Consider the following 17588-nt stretch of genomic DNA (forward strand, 5'->3'; position numbering starts at 1 on the left):
ATATATATGATACAAGTATTATCCCAGTTATACTAGTTTTACGCTTGATGAATAAGCCAGAAACAAATCACATAGAAAAATTCAAAAAGAATCAATTTAGAGCTCTGAAGACATTGTCACATTTTGCTTCAGCTTTGCCAGTCAAGTTACAATTGAACAAAATTGAACAATGAAATCAAATAATTTAAATAATACCTGGTTGTCACAACATCAGTTCTGCACCTGGACCAGTGTAAGTAGAACCTTTAAATTGGTCACAAGTAACCATAAGGAACATGTCATGGTCTAATGGTTCATATCAGAATAAGAAATTGCGAACATCTGACGTGATAAACACAACTCTAGACCACATCACATCCTTTAAACTCCAAATCACATTGTTTGAATCAAGAAAACTCCATTTACTGACACTCATCCATCTCCATTTCTGTTCATTAGGTGTTGTTCCTGCCCCACTTTGGAGACTATTTTCTCCCGGAATGCAGCCCCATCAGTCTTTTACTTAGCTAATGATGTTTTTCTATGGTCCTTGCATCTCTCTTAATCTGTTGGCTCAGCCTTCACAGGATAAAGTTCCTAGCCTCTGCTTGAATGCTTAAGACATATGATTGTCTTAATCAGGCCTCCAAATAGTGAAGTAAGGGTTACAATTAAAATTAGACGTTTTATAAATTTCAGAAACTACAGGCTTTTTAAATAATTTCCTGAATTTTCCTCATTTTTTATTCACTTTAGTGAAGAAAAAAAAAAAAAAAAAAAAAAAAAAAAAAAAAACTTTTTTTCTATAATAACTCAAATACTTGAAAAATACTTGACCAGCTATTTTCAGCCCAGGAAAAATCAAAGTGGTTTATTTTTGTTGTCTGCGAGTCATTTAGGAGGATGTGAGCCATTTCCGTTATGAACGTTATTGGGGCTTTTCTCAGCGGAGTTTCTTTTACACGTCCAAATTACAACAGAACAATTAAACACAACTTTAAAAAAATAAAATAAAATGTTATACCCATTTGTTCTTTCTTTATAAACATGGCAAAATTAAGAAAGTGTCTTCAACAATAAAATAAGACTGAAAATATTATAGTAACAAGTTAATCGTTAATAATGTATTTTTGGAACCTCAAACCCTTTTGGTCCTTGTCATTAATGGCAGTTTTAGAAACTTTATGTCTCAGATATCATAGCTGGTAAACATGCTTTTTTAAAGAAAATAGAATGCTGCACACACTCTTGCAGCCTTAAGCATGATACCCGCTTTCATCTATGTTTACAGATGAACAGAAATTAAAGGTGCATATTGATTTAAGAGCCATGAAAAAAAAAAAAATAAATTTTTGTTTTGTTTTGTAGAACATTTTCCAGACATGAATAAAGAATTAGGCTTTTTAAATTACAGGATCAACTATGATGTTAGAAAGCAGAAATGTCATAATGACATCCTGTTTCAGCCCAGTGATCATCTGAAGAAGCAGCTGACATTGCTGCTGTAAGGACACGTTAACCTGCAGAGGAGAAGTACTGTTCATAAAAAAAAAGAAAAAAAAAACAAAAAAAACAGACAGGCAGTGATGAAAACACACGTGACGAGTGGAGCGTAGAAGGAGCAGCAGATTGAGAGAAGCATTATCTCGGTTTGCACTGAATACGAATGTGATTGCCGGGCTCTTCCTTCCTCTCGGGGCAGAAACTGTAAATTAGAGTTGAGGGAGACTCCGTACAGCAACTGCATACCAAACGGAGCTGTGACACTAAAACTTCAAAGAAGAGGATTCATGCAAGGCCTCAACATAATAAGTGGACATGAGTCTAAAGGCACAAAATGGCTGACTTGTTCCAGCAGCTCTGGAGATACTGTTTCCACTTGTGAGAAGGGTTCAACCAGATAAACATGGAGCTTTGTGTAATATGTAAAGAACAGCAGGCCGAGTGCATTGTGTTATACCTAGTTGTTCATCTGTGAAGGAAACGCCTGATTTCAGCAAAATCTGAGTTGTAGGGGAAACTTCCTCGTTTCAATAACTGTAATGTCCAATCGATGCTTACATCTTTCCTACCTTACAATGTTTTCATTCCTTCTCCCGACACTTAAAATCCATTCTGGAATTGAAAATTCATGTCCATGAGTAGCTTTAGGTGTTTTTGAGTCCTATTCGTTTACACTCATCAAAATCTGAGTGAAAACAAATTCAAATTTAAAGCGCTTCTTAATAACAGAGCAAGGATTCCTACTCTTCCCCAATCCCTGCTGACAGTGAATAGAGATATATGTAAACCATGATGTTTGCATTAATAGCCAAGATGAGAATCTTAACTACCTGAAGCCAAATCTACTCACCAACATTATGTGTTTACATGATGAATAGTCTAAAGTCTCCAACAGAATGAGCTGAGCTACTGGAGTTCTCTAGTCCCGTTTTTAAAATTGCATTTAGCAACAAAATTTAAAGCAAATATTTGTTCCAGGTTACATTATCTATAAAATAATAGAATGGCAAAATGCAACACATAATAGAGCTACTGAGGGTTGTAGTGGTGCTGCAGGATCTATGTGACTGTAAAACACCTAAATTTTAGCAAAAATACCAAAGGCTACACTAATTTTATCTGGCAGTAAGCCAACTCCTCTCACCGACAAAATTAGTTCAGCACCCTGAAGGTTTTAGCAGAAGCAGTGGTTTCAAAAAGAGGAAGATGTTGTCCATCAGGCAGTTACCAGAGCTATTCTTAGGGCCCAGCAAAAAAATAAATAAAAATAAAAATCAGCTCTTTGGTTCAGGTGAGTTGGAGCACAGAGTAATCTAGAATATGCACCTGTGGTCCTGAAAAACTGGAATTGTTCAACTCTGCATTAGATCACACTATGTTAATGTGCAACACCATGACTGGCTTATAGCGTACACATGAGACCAGCATGCCCAGTCCTCCTATAAACTTTCAATGACTGCTGGTGTGAACAAGTCCCCACTGAACAGATATTACGTATACTCAAAAACCTCAAAGACTCGCTTTGAATATCTCACCAAGACCTAATTATCTATGTTTGGTCATTCAGTACAAAGTCAACCACAGAAATGTTTTATGGCTTGTTCTAATTCAGCTACAGGTAGGTCAAATGTCCTGAGGAGAAAATAATATCCCTGCTTAAAAAGTCTTGGCTTCAACCTAAACAAACTTACCACTTAGGATGTGATGAGAACATGTGATTTCCTCTGGCGACTTACGTTGAAAGCTACAATAGTAATCCGCAAATAAGATTGCAAAGACTTCAAATTTGATCCTCTGTTATAAATATGTTTGAGGCTCTTAATTTGAGATTACACAGTAAGTAGTTCTCTAGTTAACCAGTTGAATGACATGGATGGCTAACAAAGAGTCCAGGATGAAATGGTAACAACATTTGGTTCTAAGCACATTGAAGAAGCCTTAGTCACGGTTAAATCATGTGCGGTTGAATTTGGCAGCTTGTCATCAAAATAACATGGTGGCAGAGTGACGAGTGGATACAGATAATTTATAAACACTATTCATACGGCAACTGGAAAGTATTGTAGTGCTGGCTGCTAACAATGCTTAAGGCAGTGGTTCCCAAACTTTTTCTGTGCCCCCCCGTCCCCCATATGGATTACAAATGGCTGTCTGGTTAAAACGACGCGTGTGACGGGGGGCGCGCATCGACTTTTTTGGGGGCAAAATGAATGTACGTAGCTGAAAATAGACACCAACATCGGTAGCCTACAAGCTACTTTTTAAGCTTAAGGTTCTGTATTGATATTAGCTAGTCATCTTTTAGCTAACATTACCTGCATCCAACAGCTTTACTCAACTCAGTCGGTTAGTTTGGAGGGAAAAACTGTGAAAAGTTCTTTGCGTTTTGCTGGTTTGCTGCCGTGATTCTAACACAAACCTACGTAGCTCCGCACAGCAGCAGCAGGTCTCCTTCACAGGTGGAAACCCAGCGCGAGCGTCGTAGCGCTCATGTTGCGTTTAAAGGCGGCTCGGAAAAACAGGTTACAACATGTTAACAACGGATTAAACGGTTTTAACTGCTGATAAAAGTGACAGAGGACACAAATATGGGAAGTGTGGAAGCCTCTACTGTATCAAATTGACATAGGAATAACAGAGAGTTGGCCATTCTAAGGTAAAAACCCAGCGCATACAGTGTTCATGTTTTGTTTTGTTTTTCATCCAGACGGCTTCCCGCGCCCCCCCTGTAATGACACGGCGCCCCCCCTAGGGGGCGCGCCCCACAGTTTGGGAACCTCTGGCTTAAGGTGAGATCTGAGTTGGAGCTTCAGAAATTTGTGTCTAAGCTACCCTAAAGGTCTACTGAGTAGTTTTCAATCCAAAGTACTTTGATAAAGCATACCAGAATATTCTGTGGGATTCTCAATAATCCCACCTTAGAATTAAACTATAACGCACTTTATTTAAATAAAACAGTCTTAGATGTATTGTGTCAGAGAGACAGTGCAATAAAAATAATTACAAGTCACAGGAGCCAAAGAATGATTATCAAAATGAAAGATTTAAAACTAAAAAAGTTGATGATACACATGAAATACCATAACCAACCTTTAAAATATGTGATTTAAGAATGGTTTTGAAAATTCGGAGAGAATCCATTTCTAATGTGATGCAAGAGAAAGTCCCATAGGAGAGGGGCCACTTGATGGCATTCAGATAAGCACATGGTACAGTGAGGTACAGAACATGGAGAGTGAAGATATGCAGAAGATCCAACAAACATGGAGATTTTAGATTATGAAGACATTTAAAAGTAAGAAAAAAAACATTAAGCAATAGAAAGAGATGTGGTAATGTCTCACTAATATCTAATATCTTGTCATGTTCTTGGCAACCCAGCATGATGAATTGTCTTGTCTCATACATTGACGATACTGTCACATCTACACTCACCATCTATAGATCTGATTGGTGGGTGTATAAGAACACCCACTGCATCTAAGCTAACGGTTGCTGTGCCCATTGTTTATCACGTGGTACTTCAGCAAACTCTGAGAAATGTGGAAATAGCCAGTTTTCAAGGCCCACCTTTTGGCCTTGTTTTACTATTTCCTTCTTTTTTCCTTTGTCTTTTTGTCAATTAAGCAAATTACGATTACATTTCAAAGCAGCTGGTGATATAATTTTAGAAACAAATAAGTCTCAGTCAGAAAAAAAAATGCTTCTAATAAAACAAATCCCCGCTATCATAACTATACTCTTGAGTAAACGTTGAGCCATACTGTACCTAATTTAGATGTGCTTTGTGAAATAAAAAAAATAAAAAACCCAGCTGTCTTTATTATTAACTGCTGTAATCAACCTAAATGGTCGCAACATGTGGAAGACATAAATACTAAGCAGGATGTGGAGAATAAAAGAGATGAAAGCAGCTGTAACAAGAGTAATCCTCCTCCCTGAACAGTGCAAAGACTGATCGGATGGCTGAGGGAAGAGCAACTCAGAAGGGGAGGGAAGACGGTGAAAGGGTGGCGATAACCATCAGTAATTTCAGCATGCTGGTGGATTTCCATTTGTTCCATGGCTTGACCAATGGTGCGTTGGGATGTCTGCTGTGTGATGCTAAAACACATAGGAGCGGCAGAAGGCGGGGGAATGGAAGCACTCAGGCAAACAGCCCACAGTGGGAAAATGATGAGATGCTGCCATTTTGACTGCATTCGGACAATCGGGTCTGCAAACAAAACCATGAGTACATGAAGGCAATTAAAGTCTGATGTTATGACAAGGGATTGAGGAGGCCTCCAGCCTTAACAATAATCCACTATGCACCACCATAAAACCCATTCAAAACACAGCCAACAAATTTTGCTTTTGCAGCCGTCGATGAACACCAATTTCAGATATTTTACCAGTGTGAAACCTGTGGGAAGGTCACTCTAGCAGGAATCCCACAAGGAATGAAAGCAGAGGAAAGCTCACATGGAAGGAAAGGCAGAAGGAAGCCAATAAGGAATGAAACAAGGTAGAAGACAATAAAAAGAAGAAAGGCAAGTAGAAAAGTCACCAGGAAAGAAGAAAGACCATGGAGGAGAATGAACACAATGAAGTATGCAAGGAAGCATCAACAGACAGAAATGGATAGATGGTTGGAAGAAAGTATCCTTTGGATGATGGGACAACAAATTCAATCTGAAATGTAAATACAAAGTCCTTCGTATGTTGGATAGACAGACTGTTCCTTAAAATTGATGTTTTCACCTTTATGGAAAGTCTGTCAATTTTTAACGGTAAATGATGCGGTTGTTTTTATCCACATGTAAAGAGCAAATGTGGATCAAGAAAGGTTAAAAATGTGAAGTGTGTACATTAGGAACCCTTATGTATATCTGCAGGCCTTCACAGGTGCTCGTCTTCCCACATATATACAAAGTACGAAAGGCACACACACACACACACACACACGCACGCACACACACACACACACACATGCAATTCTCTGAACCATGACAGAGGTTGGCTTCATCCCTGCAGGCTTTTCATTTACTGCCCGACATAATGCCACATCCCTAAACACACACACACACACGCACTCATTGGCTATTATTTGGGCTGTCAGAGCTTGTGTTGAAAGCTAATGAAGGGCCACCGTTGCCATTTCTCAGTTGGCGGTCTCCATGGTTACAAGGAATTGGTGGGGGCTGAAGGGCCACGGAAGTCTTACAAAAAGAGAATGAAGTTGAATAAATGAGGAGGGAAGGTTGCGGAATGAAAAATTATTTGTGTTGTCCTTTGATCATAAAAACATTCTTTTGAAATCATTAAACAGAGGCTGTTTATAACCTGTGTGAAAAGCTAAGCTGGTGTTTGATGGTGTTTTTCTTTACAGCCATTTGATATTTATCCTGGGAGCCAACATAGTAAATATGGGAATCATTAGAAGTAGCAAACATTCAGTTAACCACAGAAGGAAACGATGTGACTATATATCGATTAATGGCATAACATTGTCAGTAGTATTTCAGTTAACTAAAAAATTTGCTCCATATTTCAAATGTTCTGTTTCTAAAATACTTTGCAATATTTGGAAGGAATCATCATTTTTGTCTTGGAGGAATTATGATTTAAAAAGCAACTAAAACTCAAATCAATTACTTTTTGCAAATACACTTTCTAAGCTTGTTCTTGAGGATTTTATGCCTATGTTTTTGTTGTTGTTGTTTTGTTTTGTTTTTTTACCAATTTTGACACTTTTGTGTAGATTTGTTAAATTCTACAATACCTGGCCTAAAACAGCCTCAGTGCTGGCATGCTTATGTTGAACTGTGGCTACACCAGTCAAATTGTCATTTCCGTTACAACAGTACAGCTTGGTTGATGTCTACATCACACAGCTCTGCATTCGGGTATAAAACCACCTCACTTAAACACCTGACCCTTTGGTCAGCAGTCTGAATAACAAGTGTGGCAAGCGTCCACTTCTCAGCTTTGCACACGTGGGATTTCATCTGCAGAGCTTAGGAAGAAGTAGAAGCAGCTCATGGCATCATGGCAAATGCTCATGGCATCATGGCAAGTCAGAATTATCAAAATCTAAGCTATGAAGAATACAATCCTAGGCCTCCTCAAGAGCCATTAAACGCCTGCCCACTCTGCAAGGGCAACAATTTGGTCCACTGTAAACCCTTGTGTAGAATTCCAAAGAGACAATTGAATGTTATCCTGTTATAGATGGAGCACACTCTCTGTGCCCATTTCTTAAAGATTAAGGTTACCATCCATCCCAGTCTACCAATCCACAGGTGTTTCCCCTTTATGAACCCCAGAGATTGGACCTCAGAGGAAAAGATGTCTTACCTACTAGAGTTATTTACACATATCAACTGCACTGAGAATCTGACACTTTTGGCATTAGCCTGCAGTTGGCTCTTTGTTGAATTAAGTTGTTAAATTAAGGAGAGATTATTTATGCTTATTTTACACTACTTGCTTTGCTTTTACTTTGATTAAACGTATTGTAATAAAAGAAAATGCCAAGCTATAGTAACAATGATTTAATAAAGGGAAACATTCAAAGAGGTCGAATGCTTCTTATAGGCATTGCAAATACTTGTTGAATTGAAAGAACATAAAAAAAGAGATCAATTACGCCATGATTGTTTTGCTTTCAAAGTCTTTATCTTTCCCCCACTTTTTATATTTCAGTTATGAATTTGTAACTCAACTCTTTGCCCTTTTTGCTGTGATGTTTTTCTTTTCTGTCCTGCTCTCCTCCACACCGAAGCCATTTAAACCAGAACTCCTCTTCAAGCTCCTCTGCCAGTCACCATTTCTCTCTGATTTGTAATCATGCTCCTCTGATGGACAGTTTGTCCTTTAACTCAAAAACATAATTGCATTTTGAGGGGGGACAGATGACACGGGGGACGCATTAATCACGGCACTAAAGTGATTTCTGAAGGACAGCTGTAGGGTGGTGCTTCCACACAGTGTGTCCAGACCAGAGTGGACGTCTGCTGCGATGAGATGTGGCAGGCCTAATGCTGCGTGCACGTCGCGGCCTAATGAGGAGACGCTGCAGAGGAGAAGATGAGACGCCTGTCAGAGTCTGTCGAGGTAAAGCTGGTGATGGATGAATACGACTTTTTAACAAAGCAATATGTTATAATTAGGATTATTGAAATTTAACTGAATTACTGCAGGTAAGTGATTACAAATGAGAAAATGACACAGTAAATCAAACATGTTGAAAGTTTCTCAAATACCATTACGTCACGCCCACATCCACTCTGCGGTCGATTGTCTCACTTTAACTGGCTCTTTGCTTTTGTTTCAAGTGGACGCGTGTTGGTTTTCTATAAAACTTGTATTCTACTTTTTGTTTACCATGCTGCCTTGATTTTATTAAGTAGTAATGTTCTGCCTTTTTGTGGGGAATTTTATTCATAATCATCTCAGAATATGACACCCGAGTGATTGTAGGTCAGATTGTACCATTCTGTGTTGTCCAGATGATAATAAGGTTTATGTACCCATTAAATAGAAGGATGAATTTGCTGAAAAAGCAATGAATTGAGTAGGAGTCTGAAACTCCACTTCTTGAGTGACGATGTCCCATAACGTTTTGATGCATTCCTAGCCAACGTAGCAGGCTAAAATATCTGACTACCGTATTTTCGGCACTGCAAGGCGCACCTAAAAACCTTCAATTTCTTCAAAAGCTGACAGTTCGCCTTATAATCCGGTCGGCCTTATATGGACCAATATTGAGCCACAACAGGTCTAGCAACTACGGTAAGCAGCCGCCGAGTTCATTGTCGCCCGTAGAAGAAGAAGTGCGCGGTGCATGCTGGGATAGTTGTCAGAACGCTAGTTTGTTAATAAAGTTTGACTGACCTATCTACCTACCAACCTAATAATCAGGTCGTCTGCAGGTCATTTAGCATCACGTTCTCCAGGAACATGCTGTGCGCGAACGGAGAAGGGTGACCATCGTCCGCCCACGTCCCGGCCCAGTCGCGGAAGGCTCTCCTCGCCGACCACAGTCGGACTGTTTTGTTGATATTCACTTTAGTGCAGCTACATCTAGTGGATGCACAACGTAACATCAGCCTCTACTGTAGCGTCTATTCTATGTACCTTATAATGCGGTGCACCTTAAAAATTTTAAAATAGGCCATTCATTGAAGGTGCGCCGTATGATCCGGTGCGCCTTATAGTGCAGAAAATACCGTACTTACTTTGCAGACATTTTCCTTACACAGGGCAAAATTATTTGATTCAGGACTTATGAGGTGCATTTCAACATCATAGGGCACCAGCTGGAAAGGACTAATATTTGATCTTGAGCAACTGAAAGTTGGATTTTTCAATATTAATAAACATGAGACAGACCATGAAAACAGCTTTCTGGCTAAATCCAAAAAGCCTGGTGAGGTGAAGACTGAATTAACATTTGAAATACTAGGAAACAGTTTAATTAGCAGACTAAGTCCTTCAATTTGTGGCCTTCATCACAAAACACACTTTGGGTTTATATTAAGGAAGTATAATAGAAAACATTTTAAAAATAAACCAATCAGACATTCACACACTAAAAGGCTGACTAACTGTGATTCAGAATGGGAAATTGGTCTAAATCAAATATTTGAATTTACTTTAAAACAGTAATCTTATTGGTAAACTAAATTACTTAGTAATTGGTCAGCCAATCTTGTATCTTCAGCTTGTTCCAGTATACTTTTACTCCCTTTGTATCATTACTGCACTTAAGGTCAACTTTTCAAATTTTGCAGGATACTCTGAAATCCATTCAAGTGCCTGACCTGGGAGGTTTGAATTGAATAAAGGAAAAATCTTATGGATATCAATAGTTTTTTGGAGGTATGGAAGTCTATTGTCATCTTGGACTTAGTTTAAAAGTACACTTTGTATGAGAAGTCAGTGCTCTTTAACAGGAGTTGGACTGAGTACCAACAACCAAGGCTTATGTTTTTTTTTTTTTTTTTTTTTTTTTTAGAAAAAAAAAAAAATGATGACAAATTTGTCCTTAGGATTACCGAGGGAGAAAATGCTGACTTTAAAATAGAAAGGCATTGGAGGGTGGGAACAGTCACTTCCTGAACCAGGTGACATGCAGAGACGTAAAGAGGCGCAAATTGCAGTTTAAATTGAGCTACAGGACATCTGGAATTATGAACTGAAGTCTACTTAACTTCAACCTGAAGGGAAAAAAGGGCAAGTTATATTAAGTAGAGACTTGCAGCTTCAACTGTAAGATTTGGCTCTCATAAACTTGATGGGAATTCACTTTAAAAATCATAAGCACAAGCTAAAAATCTACTTTACATAACATATTTTCTTTTAAATTGGTCCACTTTACCAGGCCTTGTGTCAGTGTTCGGCTGACAAGAGACTGAAGATTTGACAAAAACATTAAGTGATTTTGGTCAGCAGGAGAGCGATAATGTTCCTCGACACACACAGACAGCTTTGAGAGGCCTTCCCCAGGCTAAGTAGCTTTAACCTCCTTTCTCTCATGGGGCCCAGACAAAAGCCCCCAAGGAGGGCTAATAATCACACAATGATCGACCCCTCCTCTCCCTAGTGAGGCTCCAGATTCAGTCTGTCTGTCAATGGCACACACTCACAGAAACTCAAAAAAAAAAAAAACATCCCCTACCATTTTCACTCTATCCACTCGATCTCTTAGATTTGATTTGACACCGCTTTTTTTTTTAACATTTTATTTGATTGTCTTAGCTTACAATCATGTTTAAACAACCTGATGTGAAGGGTAATTATTCCATGAGAGCCAACAACCATATCACGCTTACAGTCGCAACACAAACATAACTTTTCTTATCCTCAAATTAAACTATGTTCAAAATTCATAAGTCGGCACACTGACCTATAGACTTGAGCAAAATATTTATCTCTCATCATGATACCATTAGCACTGCCCTTCACATCGAACCATTTCTGGAATTACTCTGTCAGCTTTCATCAGACTTACCAGCTCACATCCACTGAATAAAATCCAACACTCTTCATACTGAAGGGTGTTGTAAGGGTTTACTTGAATTCTCTGCAGTCTGCTTATAATATAACTGTATAACTGTATAATTATAATTCAGAAGTTACATTATCAGAAAGAGAAGCATGAAATACAGTTTAACTTAACTTGATAGGGTTTGCCAGAAAGGTGTGGAAAATAAAAACACAAAAATGGTTAATATTGATAAGTGTTTAGGATCCAAAAAGTGATTAAAAGTATTTAGCATTTGACTCTTGTCGTTTTGCTTGGGGTTTAAATTAGTTTTTGAGTTTCATTTTTTTTTTTTTAAACCTGTCTTGATTTTGCTCCTTAATTTCATGGGTTACTGTTCTTTTACTGGTTTCTACGTTCACATATAAGCCTCAAGTCAGTGGTGTCCAAAGTTTTCCACTAATCTGGGAAAAAAAACAAAAAAAAAACATCATTACTCTTTTTTTTTCTATTTGGTTTCTAGATCCAAGGCATGTACAGGATACTTTGGGCTCCCACCATTACCAAGGCATATATATGTAATTAATAGGGCAATTTGTGATAGTCTATATGTTTTTGTTTTGTTTTGTTTTTATCTTTCTCAGCTACATGAAAAATGGTCACTCTTTATCTATCACTGAACTTGTAAACCAAATATTTTACTGTCCAAGTGCCTATGCTGGTGGACTAATTTCAAATTTTAGCATACTCTTTGGGAGTCACACTAAAAAAGAATGAATGAAAGGGTAAACCTCTTTTATTCTGTCTTTTCATTGGTTTATTTTTCTGACTGCCTTCACCATAATGACTCGTAGTGCGACTAAAAAAGGCACTGATATCTCCCTCTGGTTTTTGCAGTGATTAAACTCGATTGTGTTAATTAAAGCTCGACTTTCTGAGCTTGGTTTATACATTTTTTTCATTCTTAAAATGTATTTTAAGCTATCATATTGGATTTTAAATTAATGAACAGTTATGTCTAAATGGTTTAATTATTTGTTAAATCGGGGATTTTGAAGCAAATTTCAGTGATCCACTTCATCATTAAAAAATAAATCCCACAAAAAACGGTAGTGATTTTCTGACAGATTTTCTATCAAGGACCAGTCAGACCATACTGTTTCAGCAGCAACAGCATACACTCCCAAATATGTAGAGCAGCTCTTATTTTAAACAAGACACTCAGAAATATAGTGCAGTCAATAAAATCAGCCACAGATTTGCACGTTATAGGGTGTTTATCACATTTATTGTGCACGTGTGTGTGTGAGGAGACTGTGTGGGTGAAACTCATACTACACATGTGGTGGAGCGTGTAAAAAACAATAGATGATGGATGAAAGTCATTGTGTGCATTGTCCTTTACTCTGCGTGTGTGTGTGTGTTTGGACTGGGGCTGAACAGCCGGGGGTTGGGACGGTATTAAAGTGGGAGTTACTGGTGTGGAACAGACCACATGCTCCATCTTGATTGGCTCATTTTCACCCAACAGTGTAATTTTTCCTTCCTATCCCTTATTTTCCTCTTGGAACAATCACGCCCTCATTTCCTCTAATGTTCAGTGAGGATGTGGTTCAAATAGAGTTTTAAAGTTACACAATATCCAGAAAACCTCCCGTAAGCCAAAACAACGATTCATCTTAACTATTTTTTTTTCTCCTACACCATTAAGTTCCCAGTGAGATCCACACTGCCACCCACTGGCTTCATTATGACCACCTATGTGGTCTGTCTGGTTTGCACTTGGCTCATCTCCACCTTTGTTTTAAACACCTGCCACAACAGCGCATGTGTCTGTTCGGTGTTACTCCAGTTTTAGCTCCTTAAGTCACAGAATAAAAACAACAGACCGATAATGAACAATTGTGCTAAAATGAGAACGAGGGGATAAAAGAATGCGATGCGAGGGGGGCCCGGGGAGCGGGAGGTGAGGGGAAGAGCTGGGGGGAGGTGAGGAGACGCTGCAGGATCTGGAGGCAGAGAGATAACAGCTCCCCCTCTCTCTGAGTCGTCATGTGAGCGTCGTGTCGCAGCGAGCATCTGGCTGATAAAGATAGTAGGGACCACTGCAGTAATCTGCTCGGCACACAGCAAACGCAAACACACACACAGAAATCCGTGAAAGACACACTTTATCAATTTACAGGTTTATTCAGGTGAGGTGGTCATCTGAACCTATAAACTCAGTAAACCAACAACCAGATGGTATTAAAGAAAATAAGCTGTCCAGCTCTGTGTACAGGGACATAAAGCAAACATTTGGTCTTTACAGGGAAACTGATGCCCACTTATGTTAACTAGACATGTCTGAGTTAACCAAAGGCCTTATTTTGACTAGAATTAAACTATTGTTTCTAATGGGGTTATATGAGCATCCCCTACCTATCTGAGTTTATCATTGTTTTGAGGGAAAAGTGAAAGACGTTTCAAACAAGCCGCCAATCTTTCTGAAGCTGAGGTCCTAACAAGTCCACCTCAAAGCCCATAAATGAGAAAAAAGGAACTCAATTAACTCCATTGAATGTTAAGCTTTGTGTTAGGACAATCAGAAAACAAATTTTCAGAAGGGTTAAATGAGAATCATTTGCATCTCATGAACCACAAGACTTCTTGAACAATAATGACTGATAAGATCAGATTCGAACGGCATATATGTAATGCTAAGCTCATCAGCACATACACGTCAAACACGACTTGCCAATTACCCTGCACGATGGTGGAAGACGTATGGCTTGCTTTGCAGCCACAGCGGACATTTTGTATGCAATATTTTTGACTCAGTGACTGCAAAGTATTCTAAAGTCAAATGTGAAACAATTTGTCAGACATCTGAAGCTTTGTCCAGACTGGGGTAAAAACAAAATGATCTCACAAACACCAGCAAAATCCACAACAAATATGCTAAAAAAAAAAAGAAAGAAAGAAAGAAAAGAAAATAGGGACCCAGTCATAGTGCAGACCTCAATCTAATAGATTGGAACCTAAAGACAACTGAACAGAAAGAAATGTCTCCATTACATCAATGAGCTGAAGTAGTGTTGGGGAGGGGTGGAAAGAGAGTGAACCAAAGTCCAGATAGAGAGAACTGGGACTAATCAGAGTGATTGCTGGTAAAGGTGGGTTCACCTGGAGCCGGATCATGAGATGGATGTTTGACATTTCTCTGTATTACATCCCAATCTGTAAAAAAAAACCCGCTAAGATTTAAATATGGGAATCATTCTTTACCACATCTGAGTAAAGGCAATGATAAGATTCAGTTCCCCATTGTTGCATTTACCAATGACACCACAAGGAAAGATAACATCTAAATAGAGTTTCATTTGGTTCCCAATAGGGAAAAAGAGAGGTAATTAAATCTGACTTGGATCAATTGAATTCTTTAAAATTCACTCCACCACAAACAGGAAGATGCATGAATAGGAGGGGCTGTGGGTGTTGGTGAAGGATGACGAGGTGAGCACTGAGGCAATTGAACTAATTTACCACATTTTTCTGCATGCATCACTCAACCTTTGCATCCCAAGCTAGCCTGCACCATGTCACCATTTGTGCATTTAAACGCGCTTGCCTGAGCCACAAGTTCATAGAAAGTGAAGACGGGGTTGCAGGACAATGACATGCAGATAATGTCTGGAGAGTGTCGACGCCTGTCATCGCTCTCTGACCGCCAGCTACAGACGACGCATCTGATGCATGGCGCAGAGGTCTCAGTGGGGACAGAATAATGAGGGGACGATAAAGTGGGGCTATGCTGTGATGACAGTTTACACTGATATGACCAGAAAATGTTCACTCTTGAAAAGAAAAAACGAGGTAGAGGAGTTTGTCTGAATTGTTCCGATTTCGGATAAACAGCCTTGGAAGAAGAGTAGTAGTAATATTATAAACTCAGATAACTACACAGTAGAAGAACTGGGGATCAAGCTCATTAATTCTGGTACAAACAGGTACAAACTCTTAACCAGTTTTGTTGGAAAATATGATTTACATTGTATCGCATGGCATAAAGGAGAGATCACATGTGTACATCTTTACAACTGCCACAGTATAAGTGTGTAGTAGTTCTATAAATAACTTACTGATATACTGTACTGACATATTGCCAATTTACAAGGAAAATATACAAGTAACAGCTTCCTCTCTCATAACATCTAGGAGGCCATTTGTTGTCAAACCATATACAGCTCCATGTTGAAATATACATAAACTATGTGTTTTATTCTGCTGACATAATACATATACGTAATTGAACATATATGCAGCCCTCATAAAGCTTGTATATATCTGATTCACTTTAAATTATTTCATGAAGCAGCTTTCTTTTTTTTTTTTTTTTTTGGTAATTTCTGCTTCTTTTTTCACATTGTGAAAAAGAAGGAAAAAAAAACGAACAGAAGAAACTGACAAATAAGGTAGGAACGATTGGTAACCTACCAACAGTGGCTAAAACACTTCAGCTGAAATCTGCTTCTGAACTTCCGATGAGTGCTAAGTCAAATGGGGCATTACATTGTCTTCAATAAGTCTAGCTGACACTTGATCACTAATCAAACATTGTAAAAGACTCAGATTAGCAAAAGCTAGACTGAAAAATTATACTCTAGAGATTCTTTAAAGCATAATTTGAAATTTATCCATTATGAGAAAGACATCAAAAAGCGTTTCTGATGTATTTTTGGGAATTAGGACGAGCTTTACATAATGACGATGGTTTAATATATAATTCATATTATTATTATTATTATTATTATTATTATTATTATTATTATTATTATTATTATTATTATTATTATTATTACCACCTTATTATTACCTCATTTTTCTTTAATCTTTATTTCAATTGTGGAAATAGACACAAAGTTGAAGATATGATTCACATCTCTAGGAAAGAACCTTTATACCTTTATCTCTTCAGAAAGCAGATGTTTTAAAAATAAAAGTAAATTGTTAAAACTTTACTGGTTAGAAAAACAAAATATATTTAGTTTTATTTTAAACTACGATTACTGTTACACCTGTAATAATGTCAAATGTGAGGACACAAAAAATCTGAGCTTTACATTTACACGTATCCATCTGCTCATTTTTCCTGCCCTCGGTTTGACTGGCATTTTCTCTCTGTCTGCTTTCTGACATTTTCTTTTAATTTATGACACACAGATCTAAAATTCAGATTATATTTTCTGTATACTTTTTTTAGTTTTCATTTGACTTGAACCGGTTTGCTCATTAAAATATATCTAATTGCTGATCAGATCAAATAAACCACTATTGTCTAGACCCACTTAATTATGCGTGGCCCCCAGGACAGGTGCCTATCTCCCACAGTCACTGCGAACAGATTAGCCACTATGAATAAAGAATTGATATGCATATAACTGAATGTTATAATTTTGAGATTCTGATTCATTCAAATTTGATGTGCTACTCACGATATGTTATTCCTTAAACTACAGACAAAATAATATTTCTGATATGTATTGCAAAAAATGTATTTTCTGGGGACATCAGTGAATGTAAATCTGTAGAGTTTGCATCACAGACACTGATGCCTTTTCCCACAACCTGCAGAGAACCACCAGTGGAGGTTTAGTTTGTTTTTTGCACAGTAAAACCTGCAGATATGAGTCAGTAAAAGGACGCCTTCAGCTTGATGTGGTGCCAGCAGGGAGATGCATGTGTGAAGCTTTGGAAAATGTCCCAAGCTTGGCTGGTTCCAGTTCTCATGTTCACGCTGTATTACCTCACCAAGCGTGACCTACTCCCACGGTAGAGCCGAGGCCAAAATGACACAGATTTCCACCATCCACACACATAGCAAAGAGCAAGGAGACGGCACACAAGGAGGGCAGAGGGCGCCCATGTGTGTATCGGTGTGAAAAAAAAACAAAAAAAAAAAACACGTGAAGCAAATTTCTCAATGCAGACCTGGAGTAATGGACAGCATAGTTTCCTGAGGTAAACACTATAGAGCAGAAACTGAGTGAAGAGTTTCAAGGAATGAGTTCAAGTACATTGTGTTGTTACTGAGAGATCGGAGCATGAGATGGGTAGATGAGTTAGAGATTTGTCTACACTGTTACAATAAAAAAAA

General features: G+C 38.2%; 1 protein-coding gene and 1 long non-coding RNA gene across 7 annotated transcripts in view; one reads left to right on the forward strand and one right to left on the reverse strand.

Annotated features, from left to right (window-relative positions):
- Positions 1 to 282, forward strand: part of LOC107836371 (uncharacterized) — a 16628-nt gene extending 16346 nt beyond the window's left edge. Inside the window, exon 3 of the long non-coding RNA XR_001662253.1 lies at positions 272 to 282. This is a non-coding gene — a long non-coding RNA (uncharacterized LOC107836371). The remainder of the gene's footprint in view (positions 1 to 271) is intronic.
- LOC103138742 (neurexin-3a) overlaps positions 1 to 17588 on the reverse strand; it is a 123926-nt gene that overhangs the window by 70646 nt on the left and 35692 nt on the right. The gene's annotated exons all lie outside the window — the stretch shown is intronic.

Source organism: Poecilia formosa, unplaced genomic scaffold (genome assembly GCF_000485575.1).
Source record: "Poecilia formosa unplaced genomic scaffold, Poecilia_formosa-5.1.2 Scaffold54, whole genome shotgun sequence".
In the NCBI taxonomy this organism is placed as follows: Eukaryota; Metazoa; Chordata; class Actinopteri; order Cyprinodontiformes; family Poeciliidae; genus Poecilia; species Poecilia formosa.